Source organism: Apus apus, chromosome 2, assembly GCF_020740795.1.
Source record: "Apus apus isolate bApuApu2 chromosome 2, bApuApu2.pri.cur, whole genome shotgun sequence".
Lineage (NCBI taxonomy): Eukaryota > Metazoa > Chordata > Aves > Apodiformes > Apodidae > Apus > Apus apus.
The window spans coordinates 129,524,076-129,540,915 of NC_067283.1; the positions used below are offsets into that span (position 1 = coordinate 129,524,076).

A 16,840-nucleotide genomic window follows, 5' to 3' on the forward strand; every position below is an offset into this window, starting at 1 on the left:
CAGCAGGAGTTGAAGTGTCCAGAAGAGACATACGAAAGCCATGTAGAAAAGAGCAGATCTCATGAGTGTTACACCTTTTTTTTGTTTGTTTTGTTTTGTTTTTGTTGTTCTCCTGTAGAATAGTGATATGGTATGGTTTTTAATAAAATTTGCTACAGTACCTTTTAGGAGGGAGCTTTTGTTTCTGATTGCTTTCTGAAAATGAAAAGTTCTACTTACTGCTTCTTGGGATGTTTTTGCTGTGTTTGAGGACCTGAAAATTTTACCAGAAGCATGCTGTAAGTTCAGCTTTGTTTCGCAAGTGTAGTGGTGCTTTACAGTGGTACACTATAGATTCCAGGGAACCTGTCAACTGTCAGAGCTATGGTATGTAGGAATTATTTACTCAGAGAATGCTGTGTGGTTTTTTTTTTTTTTTTTTTAAATTTCTTAGCCTTTCAGGGCAAGTGTGTCGGAGAAACCTTTATCCTCCTGTTATGTGTAGATCTTAGTAGCTACTACTCATGTGTTATGTACTGTGAAGCAATTAATCATTGCAGGTTTGCATGCCTGTATACTGCTGTGGTTCTGTAACAGCAGATACAAGGCAAACAGGGTTTTTTTTATTCCTTCTACCCTTAGTGTTGAGGATTATTTAAGTTTTTAACTTAATGCAAAGTTTGGTAATTCAGTGTTGTCAAAAAAAGCACTTTCAAAATCCTAGTTCAAGAGATTATAGATTTGGGTTTAACTTCTAAATTCAACTGACTTTGAGGAATAAACTGAAAATTACTTAGCTGGTTGTGTTACTTTATAATGGCTTTTGACTAAACGTATTTAATAAAAAATGGAATGAAGCTTGTGTTTAACAAAGCAGGTTACATTCTTGGGCTTTGTTAATAATCACCATTTTTCTTATTGCTAGAGTATGTTTGAGATACTTATGCTCTGCTTTAAATGACTAGGGTCTCAGCATGCTTAAGTGTAATCAGTTCAAAACCTGAGGACTTCTTGACATCCTCAGTGTTGAGGATGTTTACGAGTGATGTGAGTAGTTTGACCAGTAGTCATTTCTTTTTGTCGTGGAATTCGATCTCTGATGTAACGCAAGGGATCTTTCATTTGCTCAAATAACTTGTGAATAATGATTTCAAATGTAACTATCTTATTAAATCATAGTAGGACTTTATCTTGATTGTCTTATATGTAAGTAGCATTGGGAACACAATCGCGTATTTGCAACTGACCTTCTCAGTAGTTCTAACAACACAGGATTACTCTACCTACTTTTTCTATGAGAATTTTAGACTTATTTTGCTGAAAACTATTGTGGAGATGGAAGAAAACAGTTTAAAGAATGACAAGACAAGGATGTAGCTTTTTAAAAATTAACAGAAAAATAATCTTGTTTTGCACATTCAAGTGTCTTCATTTTGCAACCTGAAGTGGGCAGAAGAGAGCTCTTGTCTTTGAGTACAGACAAAAGTGAGCAGAGTAGATACCCTGAGCACATTTATAGTTACTGGGGTTTCTAACCAAGATTTTACTATAAGCATTTGAACGAAGCAGGAAAACAGCAGAAGATTCCTTTAAAAAAGAAACAAATGTTCCTTGTATAGTTGAGTGAAAAATAAGAGAAAGCTTTGGATTGTATTTGCATTTCAAGGTAATCTGTGATTTCTCAGTATAAATCAAATCAAAGGAGTTGTAGTTTTAGAAAGGGAAAAGTAAACAGGAAAGATAAAGTTAATGATCTATAAAATTGCATAATATACTTGGGAATCAGCACTGAAAAAAAGAACACGTGTCCAGTTTTGAAACGCAGTGCTCTGCTAGTTCTTGAGAAATTCAGTAAGTGGGATTTTTTTTGGTTGCTTGTAAGCATGAACTAAAACTGCTAAACAGATGAGGATACATTAGTCTTAAAAACTGACCTTGTTTTTATTAATTGAATATATTGGAATTAGCTCTCTTGCATTTGCTAGACACACAGTGACATTAAAATATCTGTATAAACATAACAGTCAAAAAGCAACATAAAATGTAAGAGGAAAGCTAAATAGAAAGAGCAACAGGATTTGAAATCTTCCCTTTTCTCTTCCCCTCAGGTTGAAAGTGTGGAAGCTGCTTTTGCTTGAATTTCAGTTGCCTTTATTCTTTCATTCTTGGCACTTCTTATTTTCCATTTCCAGCTATCTTCTTACACTGGTATCTTTTTTTTTAAAAAAAAACCAATATCACTGTCTTTCTGTAGTAGCTGGAAAAATTATGGGTTAAAAAAAGAAAAAAAAGTGTATTTTGGCTTCTCGATGCAAGTTACAAGGGCAGAAAAAATTCAATTAGTATTGAAAAATCTGGTGTCAGACTGATATTGTGTGTAATGTCAAAAATAAAATCTCTCACTGAATGTCTTGTAAGATATTGCTGACAAAGCTGTGTTGTGGAATGGTGAGTAAAAGTGCATTGTTAAGGGAATAGCTGTGGGGAAGAAAACTAGTTGGTGTCTTAGTTCGTAACATGACAAAAAGACTGCTACTAATGAACTGGCAAAATCTGTAGGTGGTGAAATTATTTCTAGAACAATGGGAGTGGAAACTTCAGAGGCATATAATGGGCTAGTTTAGTATTTGGTGAGGGGTGCATTTTTGTGTTACATAGGTGACCTGATGTGTATAGGAAGGAGTTGCTAGAACTAAATGGGGTGTCAATTAAGTATTTAGTAAGAGCCTGACTTAATTATTATTTTTTTTAAATGAAAAAGTCCTTTGGGAGTGGGATAAAAAGTAAATGTTGGAATGTATTAAGTATGTAACAAATACTAGCTTGCATACTATTTTTATATGCTTAAGTATATTTTTAAACTGCTAATTGTTACTTCTGTGTTTCTTTGTTGTTTGTATTCCAAACTTTGATCAGGAAAAAGTAACTGATTCAGGAGAAAACTGTTAGAATAGTACTGTACTTGTACAAATAAAATGGAAGGTATTGATTATTTTTAGCATAAGAAGTAGACGGGAGGCCTCCAGCAGAAGCCAACAGAATCCTCAGTAGAATATGAGTATATTTCAGCCTATACTTTTAGCCCTTTGTTAAACAACTAAGCAAGGAGATGTTAGAGCACACTCAGAAAAGTTGAGTAGGGTAGTTTATCAGGAAGTAATTCTTAAAAGAATCAATTGGGATTGGCTGATGTATGATTCAAAATAAGAAATAGATTGTTAGACGAAGAAAATTAATTGCTAATTAATGGGAGTTTTAATTAAAAATCATACAGATAGTACTTCAGTGTGTAAACTAACTGTAAATACTACTTGTAACCAAGTTCAGCTGTAACAGACAGTCTAGACTTTCCTGGATTATTATTTTTTTTTAATCTACCATAGACAGCTTATTTTCAGAGTTTGTTGATGTTCTTGTCTATTTTGAGTAAATTTATTATGCTGATTGCTTCAGCTTCAAAGCTTGAAAGGCCATAATAAATTAAAATTAGTTGTAAGTCTCTGCTAATGCAGATTTATTTAATTTTGGGCTTATTTTCCTGCGTACTTGAAAATTTTGTGTTTCGATCTCTCCCTGTTAACAGAGGGGAAGCAAGAACATTTTCCCAGACATTTTTTTACACTCTCCCCTGGAAAGCTGGTGGTTTCAAAAGGTAACATAGAAGATGTAGGAATAGAGTAAAGAATAAAACAGTCAAATCATCATGCTACTCCTTATATCCATAGTAAATTCCTATCTTGAATGAAGATGTTTTCATCTTTGCCGCTTTCCGCTCTGTTTCAAAAGGTATATAGGAGCACTGGAGAAAATACTAAGAAACACAACAAGGATGACTGATTTATATGGAAGAAGACTTACAGAATGACTAAGGATTCTTAGTACTCTTTGGGCTGGAAGACCTTTGTGTTGACCTTGTCGTGCAGGTGGAGGTTATGTGGATAAAGGATGCTAGAGATGCTCTACCACTTCTTGTAATTCCTCTGTTTCTAATGTCTGCCCTCAAAAGTTCCTCAAAAATCAACATGAATACAGGAATAATTTTGAAAATTGGCTAGTTCCAGTGGGGAGCTGGATGACCTTTTCTGTGCAGTTTTTGTTGTCACTTGGTTTCAAGGCAGTGGTGTTCTCAAGAATTAGCTGTTAATGATTTTAGGTTATATGATTTAGTCTGTAACTTCTCACCAAAAAGGATACTGACCTTCATGAGCGCATCTGAATTTATCATGAACTCCATCAGATAACCTAAAATAAAAATAACTCTTATTTCAAACATTGTTTTACTACAGAATTTAAGAAGTTTTCTTATAGTTCCCTGGTGCCTTTGTAATACTGAGTTAAACTTAATATGAAATATATTGATGTGATCCAATATTGAACCTTGAAGTCAGGTTTTGGGCTCTTCTGATAAGACTTACATGTTACTAATTTTCATGTTCTCAACTTGTCATTTTTGTGTAGTGAAATTCCCAGAATCAGATTAACTCAGAATCATATTGGGAGTTAATTAGTTAAAAGAGGCATCTCTTTGTTTTAAGAAATGAGAATTAGTTATCATCTGGGAGCCTTACTAAGGATCAGGCTGAATTCTCTAGCACTTCAGAGATGGAAGGGCTGTTTTTGAAAAAAATAACTGACAGTGCTTGAGTGAGTGTTCTCAAGTGGTAATAGGTAAGTGCAGTCTGTGATTGAAATTAGGACAGACACATTTTAGTGTTTTAACACTGCTCAGATTGACAGCCGGAAAGAGGCTTGCATAGCACATTGTAAAAAGCAAATACTTAGAGAAAAGAGAGTGAGAACATGCAGTGAATTTGACTTGCATCCCTTTGAGATATTTCTTGAGATACAGTTACTGGAGAGATGTGGATCCACATCAGGCCTCTTACTGCTGATAAATGTGCAAAGATCCTTTCTGCCACTGAAGACCACAACGCTGAATAGGTTTCTCTTCCCCTCTTCTTTCATTTGTTGTCTTCTACTGACTTACCAGAGCAATGGGGAGACTGGCAGTATTACTGTATTTCCCATGATTGGTGTTCACAGAATCACAGAATTGCTGGAGTTGGAAGGGATCTCTAGAGATCATCTAGTCCAGCTCTCCCACTGAAGTAGGATAACCTAGAGCACTTTACACAGGACTGTATCCAGGTGGGTTTTGAATATCTCCAGAGATGGAGACTCCACAACCCCCCTGGGCAGCCTGTTCCAGGGCTCTGTCACCCTCACTGTAAAGAAGTATTTCTTCATACTTAAATGGCACTTCCTATGTTCCAACTTGTACCCATTGCCCCTCATTCTGACACTGGGAACTACTGAGAAGAGCCTGTCTCCATCTTCCTTGCACCCACCCTTCAGATATTTATATATGTTCCTTAATCGTGGTTTCTTCACATGCCCACAAAAGCAAGGGGGAGGGTGTAAAAGAAGAAAACAATATTTAAGATGTTAAACAAGGATGCTACTCTATGTTCCTTCTGAATTTGTCAGTTTGTTAATTTTGCTGTGACTGAAGTAGAAATATGCTTACAGTAGTCATGGCTATTATGACTAATAAGGTGGTGGTAACTTATACTAATGCCTGTGAATGGATTTTAAAAGCTATCTGGGCACTCCAGGTAGGTGTGCAGGCTGCCTGCCTGTTCTGAAGCCCATACTTTTCCATTTTCCATATATAAGTGCTTGCATGTAACTGTGGTAAAATTTTCTTTATTGCAGTGTAGGTATACTAAAATCTGCCCATATTTTAGAGAGATGTATAATTATATTACTTTACATTACTCTTGGTGCAAGTCTGATAAACAGTAATTTATACGAATCACTAGGATTATCCATAGCAGAAGACAACCCAGAGCATGGGTATTACCTAGTACCTAGTGTGTAGCAAGCATATTATGTATTCTGGCAGATATGAAGGCTATTGAGCTAATATTAAAATGAGGGAGAAAATAATATTCCATCATTTCTTGACGTGTTGGAGTGTCAGCCTGTAACTACCATTGTTCTGTTCAAGCAACCTGAAAGTAATGTTCTCCATTGTTTCAATGTGCATGTGGTCCTGTTTGTAATACGCAGAGGAGGTGTTGTGATATTTTTCATTATTTGTAATTGTGGTAGGAACCAGAAACATCATAATGACTGAAATTCACAAGTGAGGTGGATCCTAAATATTTTGCTGATCAGTTGCTCTGTGAGCAGTGGAATTAGGCTTCATACAAATGTTTTTAAAAATCATAATTCTCTTCCACCTCTGCTGTTCTAGACCTTCCTTATTTGTAGTATGAAAGCCCCTCCGCACAGCTCCATCTCGGATGGGTTCAGAGCTGCATCTGTGGCTATTTTGTAGCCTTTGAGCCAAGCAGGGTGGGTCACTTGAGTTCACGCTGCAGTCCTTTGCTTGGCAAGTGCAGAGAAGCGTGTCTTTTCCTCTACCTAGCTGTTGATTTTCATGAAGCTTGTGGGAGCTTAATGTATCAGAGGACATTACTTCTCAGTTTATTTTTACTGAGTCTGGTGGTGAACAGATTCATTTAGAGGGATGGAGATGAAAGGAAGAGTGGGAAGAGGCAGGTGGACAATATGAATCATACATGTGATGTTTGCTTGGAAAACCAGGCTAAAGAGGTGTTTGCTAGCCTAAGTATAAGGGAAAGCAGAACAGGCAGATGTGCAGTGGAATCATAGTCTGTCATTTGTTTGGACCTCCTGCAAAACACTCTGTAAAACGGAGTCTTTTTTTAAAAAAAAACTTCTGTAATTGTACTGTATGGGTTTTTTTAGATCCTAATATAAGGCTGACAATATGTTGTAGATAATGCACAGTTCACTATTGCAGTATCTGAAACAATAGTTGGTGAATATGCTTGAGAAAATTCAGAAAATGAAATATTTTTCTATGTAGCTTGTTCTCCATGCTGATATGAATGGCCAAAGATTAGGAACTATGTGCAAGTCTCTGTGACCTCATTGTCTGCAACTTCCTCCTGAGAGGCAGTTGAGAAGGAGGTGCTGATCTCCTTCTGTTGTCCAGTGATAGGGTGTGAGGGAATGGCTTAAAACTGCATCAGGGTAAGTCAGATTGGATATTAGGAAAACATTCTTCACTGAAAGGGTTGTCAAGCACTGGAACAAGTGCTCCTGGGAAGTATTCATTGCCCCAAGCCTGTCCCTGTGCAAAATTAGTATAGAATAGACTATTTCAGTTGGAAGGGACCTAGAACAATCATCTAGTCCAAATGCCTGACCACTTCAGGGCTGAAAAAAAGTTAAAGTATGTTTTTTAAGGGCATTGTCTAAGTGCCTCTTAAACACTTGACAGGCTTGGAGCATCGACTGCCTGTCTAAGAAGCCTATTCCATTCTTTGATCACCCTGTTGGTAAAGAAATACTTCCTAATTTAAAGTCTGGACCTCACCTGTTGCAGCTTTGAACCATTCCAACACTGTCCTGTCACTGGATACCAGAGAGAAGAGCTCAGCACCTCCTTCTCTGCATCCCTTCCTCAGGAAGCTGTGGAGAGCAATGAGGTTGCCCCTCAGCCTCCTTGTTCCTGAATTAGACAAGCACAAAGTCCTTAGCTGCTCCTCACAGGACACTTCTTCCAGCTCTTTCACCATATTTGTTGCCCTCCTCTGGATGCATTCAAATACCTTCACATCCTTCTTAAATGGTGAGGCACACGGTGTTCAAGGTAAGGCCTCACCAATGCTGAACACAGCGGGATAGTCACCTCTTTTGATGGGCTGGTGATGCTGTGTTTACTCCCAGGATGAGGTTTGCGCTCTGGCTGCCAGGGCACATGACTGACTCATCTTGAGCTTCCTGGCAACCAGCACACCCAGAAGCCTTTCTTGAGGGCTGCTCTCCAGCCACTCCTCTCACAATTTATCCTTGTACCTGGTGTTAGTCCCTCCCAGGTGCAGAATCTGTCACTTAAACTTGTTGAATTTCATGCCACTGATGTTTGCCCAATGCTCTAATCTGTCTAGATCTCCCTGCAAGTCCTCTTGTCCCTCAAGAGAGTCAACAACACCTCCCAGTTTGGTATCATCAGCAAACTTGCTAATGGTGCATTGAACTGCAGCATCCAGGTAATTGATAAATACATGGAACAGAACCGCCCCTAGAATTGAGCCCCCAGGAACACAGCTGGTGTTTGATTGCCAGCTGTAGCCCATTCACTACAACCCTATGAGGTCTACCCTGCAGCCAGTTCTTCACCCAGCACACTGTGAACCTGCTCTTCCCGACTTGTCCATAAGGATGCTGTCAAGAACTGTGTCAAAGCCTTATTAAAATGCAGAAACACTACATTCACCACCTTCTTTCCATCCACAAGGGGGGTGACCTTGTTAAGGATATCAAATTAGTTAAACAGGACTTTCCCTTTGTGAGCTCATGTTGATTATGCCTGATGATTGCATTGTTCTTTAAAGGCCTTTCAGTAGTATGCACTATAATCTTCTCCATAATTTTTTCAGGAACTGAGGTTAGACTAACAGGTCTGCAGTTTCCTGGGTCCTCCCTCATGCCCTTCTTGTATATTGGAATAACACTGTCTGGCTTGCAGTCAGCAGGGACCTTCTCACACTCCCAAGATCTTTGGTAGATGATTGTGAGGGATCCTGCCATAATATTTGCTGGCTCCTTCAGTGCTTTGGCATGAATCCCATCAGGCTCCATGGACTTGTGAGCGTTCAACTGGTACAGCTGGTCCCTTCATTGTAAAAGTCACTCTTCCTGCACTTGTAGTACTTTGACTCAGGGGACTGGTCAGCCCAGGGTCTGTCAGTATTATTAAAAACTGAGGCTAAAAATCCTTGAATGCTTCTGCTTTTTTTTCATCCCTGTTAGTCAGATAACCATCTTGAAGAAGTATTGGTCTAGTGTTTTCTTCAGATCTCCTTGTGCTATTAATGTACTTAAAAAAGCCCTTGATATCTGACACAGCACTGGCCAGTTTCAGTGCTAATTGAGCTCTGGCCTTTCTTGTCTTCTCCCTGCATATGCGAACCACAGCTTTGTAATCTTATGGTAAAGTCTGACCTTGCTTCCAGGGATCATACTATTTCTTCTAGAGCTCTATAAGTAGTTGCCTTTTCAGCTAATCTGGTTTTTTGATCCACTTGCTTGTCTTAAGACACAGTAGAATTGCTTGCTCCTGTGCTTTTAGAAGGTGACCAGCACTCATAGACTCCTAAGCCCCCAAAAGCAGATGTCCAGGGTACTTTATAGAATAGCTTAAAGTTTGCCATACTGAAGCCCAGAGTAGAAATTCTGCTGTCCTTTTTCCTTACTACACTGAAAATTTTCAACTCAACCATTTCATCATCACTGTGGCTAAGACAAGCCACCTACTGTTGTATCTCTCATGAGTACTTCTCTGTTACCAAATAACATGTCTAGGAGCATCTTTCCAAGTTGGCTTACTGAGTACTTGTGACAATAAGTTAGGTTCCGTAAACTTAAAAAAATTCCCAGACTTCCTTGTCACAGCAGTATGGTATTCCCAGTTGATGTCTGGGAATTTGAAATCTCCCATAAGGACAAGGGATACCAATCCAGAGTTTTCTCCTAATTGCATATAGAGTAACACATTACTGATAACATCCTTTCTGGGAAATCAGTGGTCCACACCCACTACATTTCCTTTGTTTTCCCTTACTTTAATCCTCACCCAGAGGGTCTTGACCACGTGTTGTGGAGGCTTACAAAATTAAATTAGACAGCTGATAAACTACAATATAAACTTTATTTAAACCAACCTTGTTCAGCAGAAAACTAACTAAAAATGAGGCTTATAAAAATCGTTTGACACTCCCACAACATAAACTTCAGGTTCAGGATGATGTATGAGGGGTTAATTACCACACAGCTGACTTAAGATTTTTGAAGATTTATGGCAGGTGACTTAGTAATTTTCAATGTGTTAATTTATAACTAAATACAACTCTTTTTAAACTCTTAGCTAGCTGGAAGGATGTGTAATAAGATCTTCACAGCAATACTAAACTATAGCAGCCTGCCAGTACCTGCAGGGGCCCTACAAAAAAGCTGGAGAGGGATTTTTTTACAAGGCCATGTAGGGACAGGATGAGGTGGAACAGTTTTAAGCCTGAAGAGGGTAGATTTAGATTAGATATTAGGAAGAAATTATTGACTGTGAGAGTGGTGAGATGCTGGCACAGGTTGTCCAGGGAAGTTGTAGATGCCTCATTTTTGAAGTGTTTAAGACCAGGTCATATGCAGCTTTGAGCAACCTGGTCTAGTGGGAGGTGTCCCTGCCCATGCATGGGGGTTGGAACTAAATGATCTTTAAAGTCCCTTCCAATACAAGCCATTCTGTGACTAAACAATAGTTTCCTTGTCTTTAAAATTTCTCCCTGTGTTCAAACAATTTGGTTCTCTAAGAGTGAGTGTAACATAGTTCATAAATGAAGGAAACCTAAACGTCTTTAGTATGTCAAGGTATCATTTCACTGTCTTTTAAATTTAATTACTTATACTTGAAAAGGTGGATAGTAAACCAATGTGTGAGTATTTTAAATTCTGGCATTCTATTGAAAGGAATAAAACTAACGAGTATTTTGATTTATAGAATTTGTTTATGAATATAGCTTTTTGTTGGAAGCCTCTAATCAGAAGAGAGGTGGTTTTTTTCCCCTTATCTACACCAATAAATTGCTGATTAATAAAAACTAATACCTTGGCTTACACATTGTCTCTTTTAGTCCATCACACCTAAAACTACCTACTGGAAGGTTCACTGTGTTCCCGGATACCATATATTTGGTCTAAAATGAGAACAGAATTGCTGACATGTTGTATTAGCTTGTAATAGTAGATCTGAAAAAGGAGCAGGACATCTGAAATGGAAGAGGACAGATGAAATGCCAGTTGCTTGGAGATGTGCTGGATATGCTGCAGCACACTTCAAGTCTTAGGGAGATGAGCTAGTGGCTTGTGAGGTAACAGGAGCCAACAGGGAAGCATGGGAGAAATACCTCAAAGGAATTCCATCCGCTCCAGCCAGTAAGTCAGCTTCATTGGGCACCCACCTTTAATGCCTCTGTGCAAAAGCACACAGGATGGGGAGTAAATAAGAGGAGTTGAAAACGTGTGGCTGCAGAGCTATGATCTTACTGGCATCATGGAGATAATGGTGGGATGACTCCTGTGGCAGGAGTGTTGGAATGGAAGGATACAGGCTCTTTAGCAAGGACAGGTGGGGGAGAAAAGTAGGGCATGTCACCATCTGTGTCAGTGACCAGCTGGAGTGCATGGAGCTCTGTCTGGGGATGGAAGAGGAACAAACAGAGAGTTTATGGGTCAGGATTAAAGGGAGGGCAGGGACAGAGGACATTATAGTCAGGGTCTGCTACAGGCCACCTGACGAGGAAGGCTTGTTGAGGCCCTTTACAGACAGGTAGGATAGCCTCACTTTTGCAAGCCCTGGTCCTCATGGGAAACTTCAGCCACCCCGATACCTGTTGCAGAGACAACAAAGCAGGGCATAAGTAATCCAGGAGGTTCCCGGGAATGTGTTGATAACTTGCTTCTCCACGTGATGGAGGATCTAACAAGAAGTGCTATGTTGGACCGTGTTCTCACCAACATGGAGGGGCTGGTGGGGAACGGAAAGCTCAAGAGCAGCCTTGGCTGTAGCGACTAAGACATGGTGAAGTTCAAGATCTTTAGGGCGATGAGGAGGGCACACAGCAAGCTTGCTACCCTGAACTTCAGGAGAGCAGACTTTGGTCTCTTCAGAGAGATAGTGTTGGAGGGGGAAGGAGCTTAAGAAAGCTGGTTAATAGTCAAGGATCACCTCCTCCAAGTTCAGGAGCAATGCATCCAAATTGAAAGGAAGTTAGGCAAAAACACCAGGAGGCCTTCATGTATGAACAAGCAGCTTCTGGACAAACTCAGATACAAAAAAGAAGCCAACAGAAGTTGAAATCAAGGATGGGTAGCCTGGAATTAATACAGAGAAGTTGTTCAAGCAGCCAGGGATTGGACTAAGAAATAGAATTAAAAAGATAGATAGAATTAGATCTTGCCAGGGACATCACGAGGAGCAAGAAAACTGTTGTAGGAATGTTGGTGATTAAAGCAAGACTAAGAAAATTGTGTCGCCTCTCCAGAAGGAAACAGACCTGGTTACCTGAGATATGGAGAAGGTTGAGGTACTCAATTATTTTTTTGCCTCAGTCTTCACTGGCAAGTGCTCAAGCTGCACTGCCTGAGTCACAGAAGGCAAAGACAGGAACAGAGAGAATGAAGAACCACCCATGGTAGGGGTAGATCAGGTTCAAAACCATGTAAGGAGTCTGAGATGCAGAAGTTCACAGGGCCTGATGACATATTTCTGTGGGTCTTTAGGAAATTGGTGGATAAAGTTGGTAGGCCACTCTGCATCATATTTGAGAAGTCTTGGCAGTCCAAGGAAGTTCCTACTGGCTGGAAAAGGGGAAAGGCAACCTCCATTTTTAAACAGGGAAAAACTGGAAGATTTGGGGGACTGGTCAGTCAGTCTCACCTCTGTGCCTGGTGAGATCATTGAGCAGATCCTCCTGGAAATTATGCTAATGGACATAGAAAATAAAGAGTTGATTGGTGACAGCCAGCATGGCTTCACTAAGGGCAAATTGTGCCTTGCAAATTTGGCAGCCTTCTATGATGGGGCTACAGCATTGTTGGATAAGGAGAAAGCAACTGACATCATCTACCTGGACTTGTGCAGAGCATTTGATACTGTCCTTCATGGCATCCCCGTCTCCAAATTAGAAAGATATGGATTTGATAGATGGACCACTTGGTGGATAAGGAATTGACTGGCTGGCACTGAAAGAGTAGTGTCTGAAGGAATGTCTGAAGTTAAGAGCACGAGTTCCTGTTGTTCATATTGTGAAAGTGCACATATTCTTTAGTTGTACATCTAATAGAATTGTGACAGTATTGTGGCTTCAGGTAGTCCAGCACTTAATAATGATAAAGGCACAATCGTCAGATAGTTTGTTAATGTGAATCAAAAACATTTTTGGTGGATGTTTTTTAAAATTTATTTTAAGGATTTCTTATATGTAGGACTTCATAATTAAAAGTAACGTGGCCTTTCTGATTTTGGTTTTTATGCTTTGTAGCAAGGAAAAGTAATTAATGTCAGTATTGTTATTTTCCCATGATTCTCCATAGATATATTTATTATGTTAAATAGCTGTAGGTTTTAGAATTTCAATTCACTTATTTGTTCCCCACCCTTTCCTTCTTCCTTCAACCTTTCCTGCCTTTTCACTTGGAAGAGATGGGAAAAATTTTGAATGGATGAGCTTCCTTGTTTAAAAAATAATAATAAAAAAAGCTACTGAGAAAACATTCTTCTGCATTTCCATTCTTGTTGGGAAGATATTCCTCTGATATAGTAAAATAATAATTGTGGCATTATGGTGATTTTACCTAACCAACGTAGTTCTTACTTAAATGGAACTAAAGGTGTTAGTGAGGAAGTTAGTAGTAGTTAGGCATTTTTCTCATCTAGTTACATTGTCCTTAGTGCATTTATACAACTAAATCTCAAGTTGCCAGATTCTGGTTTTGAGAATTCAGAGGACTTTTTATTCAACAGTCCTCATTGGTGGTGTAATCAGTATTTATTTTTTCTCTTCTCTTATCCATAATGTTCTATATATTATTTCTGGAACAGAGCGTTGAATTAGCAAGAGAATAAATCAGTGGTTATTAAAGCACCATCAGGAAACGCAAATACATTATGATTGAATATAGTTAATTTACAATTACAGTTATCTTCAATGTTCTGTCTTCTATCAGATGAAACTGCAGTTTCAGCCAAGGGACACAATTACTTCAGAAAATCTCTACCAGAGCTTTATGGATAGTTTCTGAGTTCCTGGCTATGTCATTATCTTTGGTTAGACGCTCTTTTTGTCTGTCTGTTTGGGGTGGTGTTTGTTGTTGTTGACTTTTTTTTGTTTGTGTGTTTGGTGGTGTTTTATTTTATTGGATAGACCTTCTGTAGGTAATTGTTGCGCTTCTTGGATAGGTACTAGCTTGATACTTTCCTGATTTGCAGATCTTCTGATTTAAAGTTAAATTGAAAAGCCATGTTGTGTAATTTCTTGTTTCTACAGATTTATAATTCTTCCTCTGTTTTCATTGTTTTGTGCAATAGGATTTTCCATCCACTGTGAAATTATGTCACTGGTAATTAAACACTACTGTCTTAAACTTGGTACAGGGTTGTTGTTTTGCCCTTTTTTTTTTTTTTTTTTGTTTAACTCTTGCCCAGACTCATATCATATGAGTAAGGAAAGGACTTTATGGGTTTGTTGTGTTACTCTATGTCTGAATTTCTTGATTCTTCAGGAAAAATCTTAATTACTTAATCAAAACATCAGTCCATTTATAAATAGATATTTGCTGATCCGATGATACTTTTAAGCTTTCAGTTTCAAAAATGCCTTTCTTTGTTTCAATATAGTGCAATATTACAACATTAAGTCTTAAAATAGTAAGTCTCAGCCAGGTGCATTCATTACGAAATGGGTAATGCAATTTAAAATGTGTCTGCTTAAATGCCGTCACTAAGTAAATAACCTATTAAAGACAGAAATATAAATTAATGAAATATCTAGTAGCATCATTGTTTTCTACTTCTGATATTTTAATAGGATTTTGAGTCTTAGAGAAAATTGTTCACAGAAGTGTAAATTTATTAAGTGCTGTTATTGTTAACTAGGCTGTTTTCCATGAAACTGTTGGTTCACAGGAATTACGAGATGATCCTTTATTTTTTAATAGACTACTGTGGCAGCCAGTCCATGGTTTTGCTAGGGTCTTACTTAGTCCTGATTGATTTGTAGTTACCCAAAATAATTTCTACAACTGAAGTAACATTAATTTTAAAAATATCTGTTATAGGGGTCCATAAATAGATTGTATTCTTCCACTTGATACAGCAGGGATATATTATAAGGATGGTTTACACAATAGTGTTGTGATAGCTATGTTCTTTATTTGGCTCTCAAGACTCTCTCTTAATTATTTTTTAGTATCCAGGAATTCTGGGGGTGGGGGATTGTATGAATCAGTGAAACAGTTCTGAAAGTAAAATTTTGTGTCTTTTAGAACACTGAAATTTAACCTAGAACTTGAATAACGAGGTGTAGCAAGTACGTATTTGGGAATGTGTGGTCACTGTAGCCCTGTTAGAATTAATCCCCTGATTTTCAGGAAGCTTATAACTACAAGGATGGTGACTCTTACATTGCTGTATGTAATCCTCTTTTTAAGATTATGTAGAGATAACCTCAAAGATTTTAACCCTTAATCAACATGTTCTGTAGCCAAATCAGGCTTTTATTTTGAGTAACAAGATTTAGAGCTGAGGGAAAAAAAGCCTGTACATGATGCAAGAAAGCAGTAAATAGTGCCCATAAGACATAGTGTTCCCTTGCTTGGTTAGGACTTGCATTATTTGAAATAAAACTTAAAAAAAAAATATTTATTTTAAAATCCCCTCATCTTTCAGTGCTTCTTCATCACCTGTTTTTCTTTCTTATATAGGCTTTCTTGCAAATTAGATAGTGAAAGTACGGGTGTTTTGCTTTTGATGTTGTCCCTTGTGAAAACTTCAGTCCTCCAAATGAATATCATCACTTCCCTTCATGTAATTGCCTTCCCATCCCTTTCTTCACCAACATCAGACAACTTCTTTAGTTGAAGTTTTGGTTATTTTTTGACCATGCAGACATAGTTTCTTCTGACTCATGAGGAAAGGATGCTGCTGGTCCTTGAAATTTCAGTATTTGAAGAATTTTCTAGTTGTAGAACTTTAAAAAATATTTCTTAACACTATTCTTTTAATTCAGAAACCTATTTATTTTGTCTTTCTTTCTACGTATTCCTGATATAGATGATGATGAGCATATTTGCTTCCAGCCTTCAGTAGTTTTGGACTGCTCTTTCATTGTATTTATTATCCCAATATTGCTCTTTGTGTCCTGTCCGTTTCTTGAATATGATAATCAGTACTAGTACCTTACACAGGGTTGCTAATACTCTTTTTATCACCACTGCAAACAGTTCACATGATAAGTAGGGTTGCTGTCTAGTGCTCTGTCCTTCCTTGTTCCGACCGTGGCTTCTTCATGGTGGTAATTTTCCTCTCAGAGGCTGAGGGGCCAAGTTTTTGATTTTGCTTCTCTTTTTCAGTTGTGCAGCAGCATTTGTCATATATTCAGATCAGCCCTCAGGGAGTAATAGGTGTCCAGATAAGATCCTTCATCTTGCAGAGTGTACCTCAGCCAACTTTTCTTCTTATTTGTTTACCTGGAAGAAAGATGTGTTGAACTGGATGTGAGTGTTACCCAGTGTGCACCAGGCAGTGAAGACCTTTTCTTTGTTTGTTTTTTCCAGTAATAACATACCAGTAGGTGTTTGGATCCTGAGTGAAAATGACAATCATCATAATGTGAGCAGGGGAACCAACCTGATTCAAAACTGATTAGATGAGAACCTGTTAATTTCATTTAGAAATGTCAGCAGCTGAGTTTGGATAGTTATTAATGAAAATGACTGAGGAGTGAAGCTTTGAATAATTTTTTTATGTATTCCTGAAAAGTAAGTTGCTAGAAAAACTTATTTGTTGATTTTTCTTCTTTTGACTCAGAGAAAATTTAATGTTTCCTTCCTCCTTCATTTCTAGTCAGTTCTGAATTCCTAATCAGTTAAACAAGGATGGGGGAGATGGCAGCTTTGGAACCTTTGGAACTTGGTGAGATCAGGATCAGTCAGTTCGACTAATTTTGACATACATATTTATGCAGCATTTTGTTTACAACATAGTACA

The 16,840-nt window shown here is 38.2% G+C and overlaps 1 protein-coding gene across 2 annotated transcripts in view; it reads left to right on the top strand.

Annotated features, from left to right (window-relative positions):
- WWP1 (WW domain containing E3 ubiquitin protein ligase 1) overlaps window positions 1-16,840 on the top strand; it is a 60,755-nt gene that overhangs the window by 3,495 nt on the left and 40,420 nt on the right. The window lies entirely within an intron of this gene.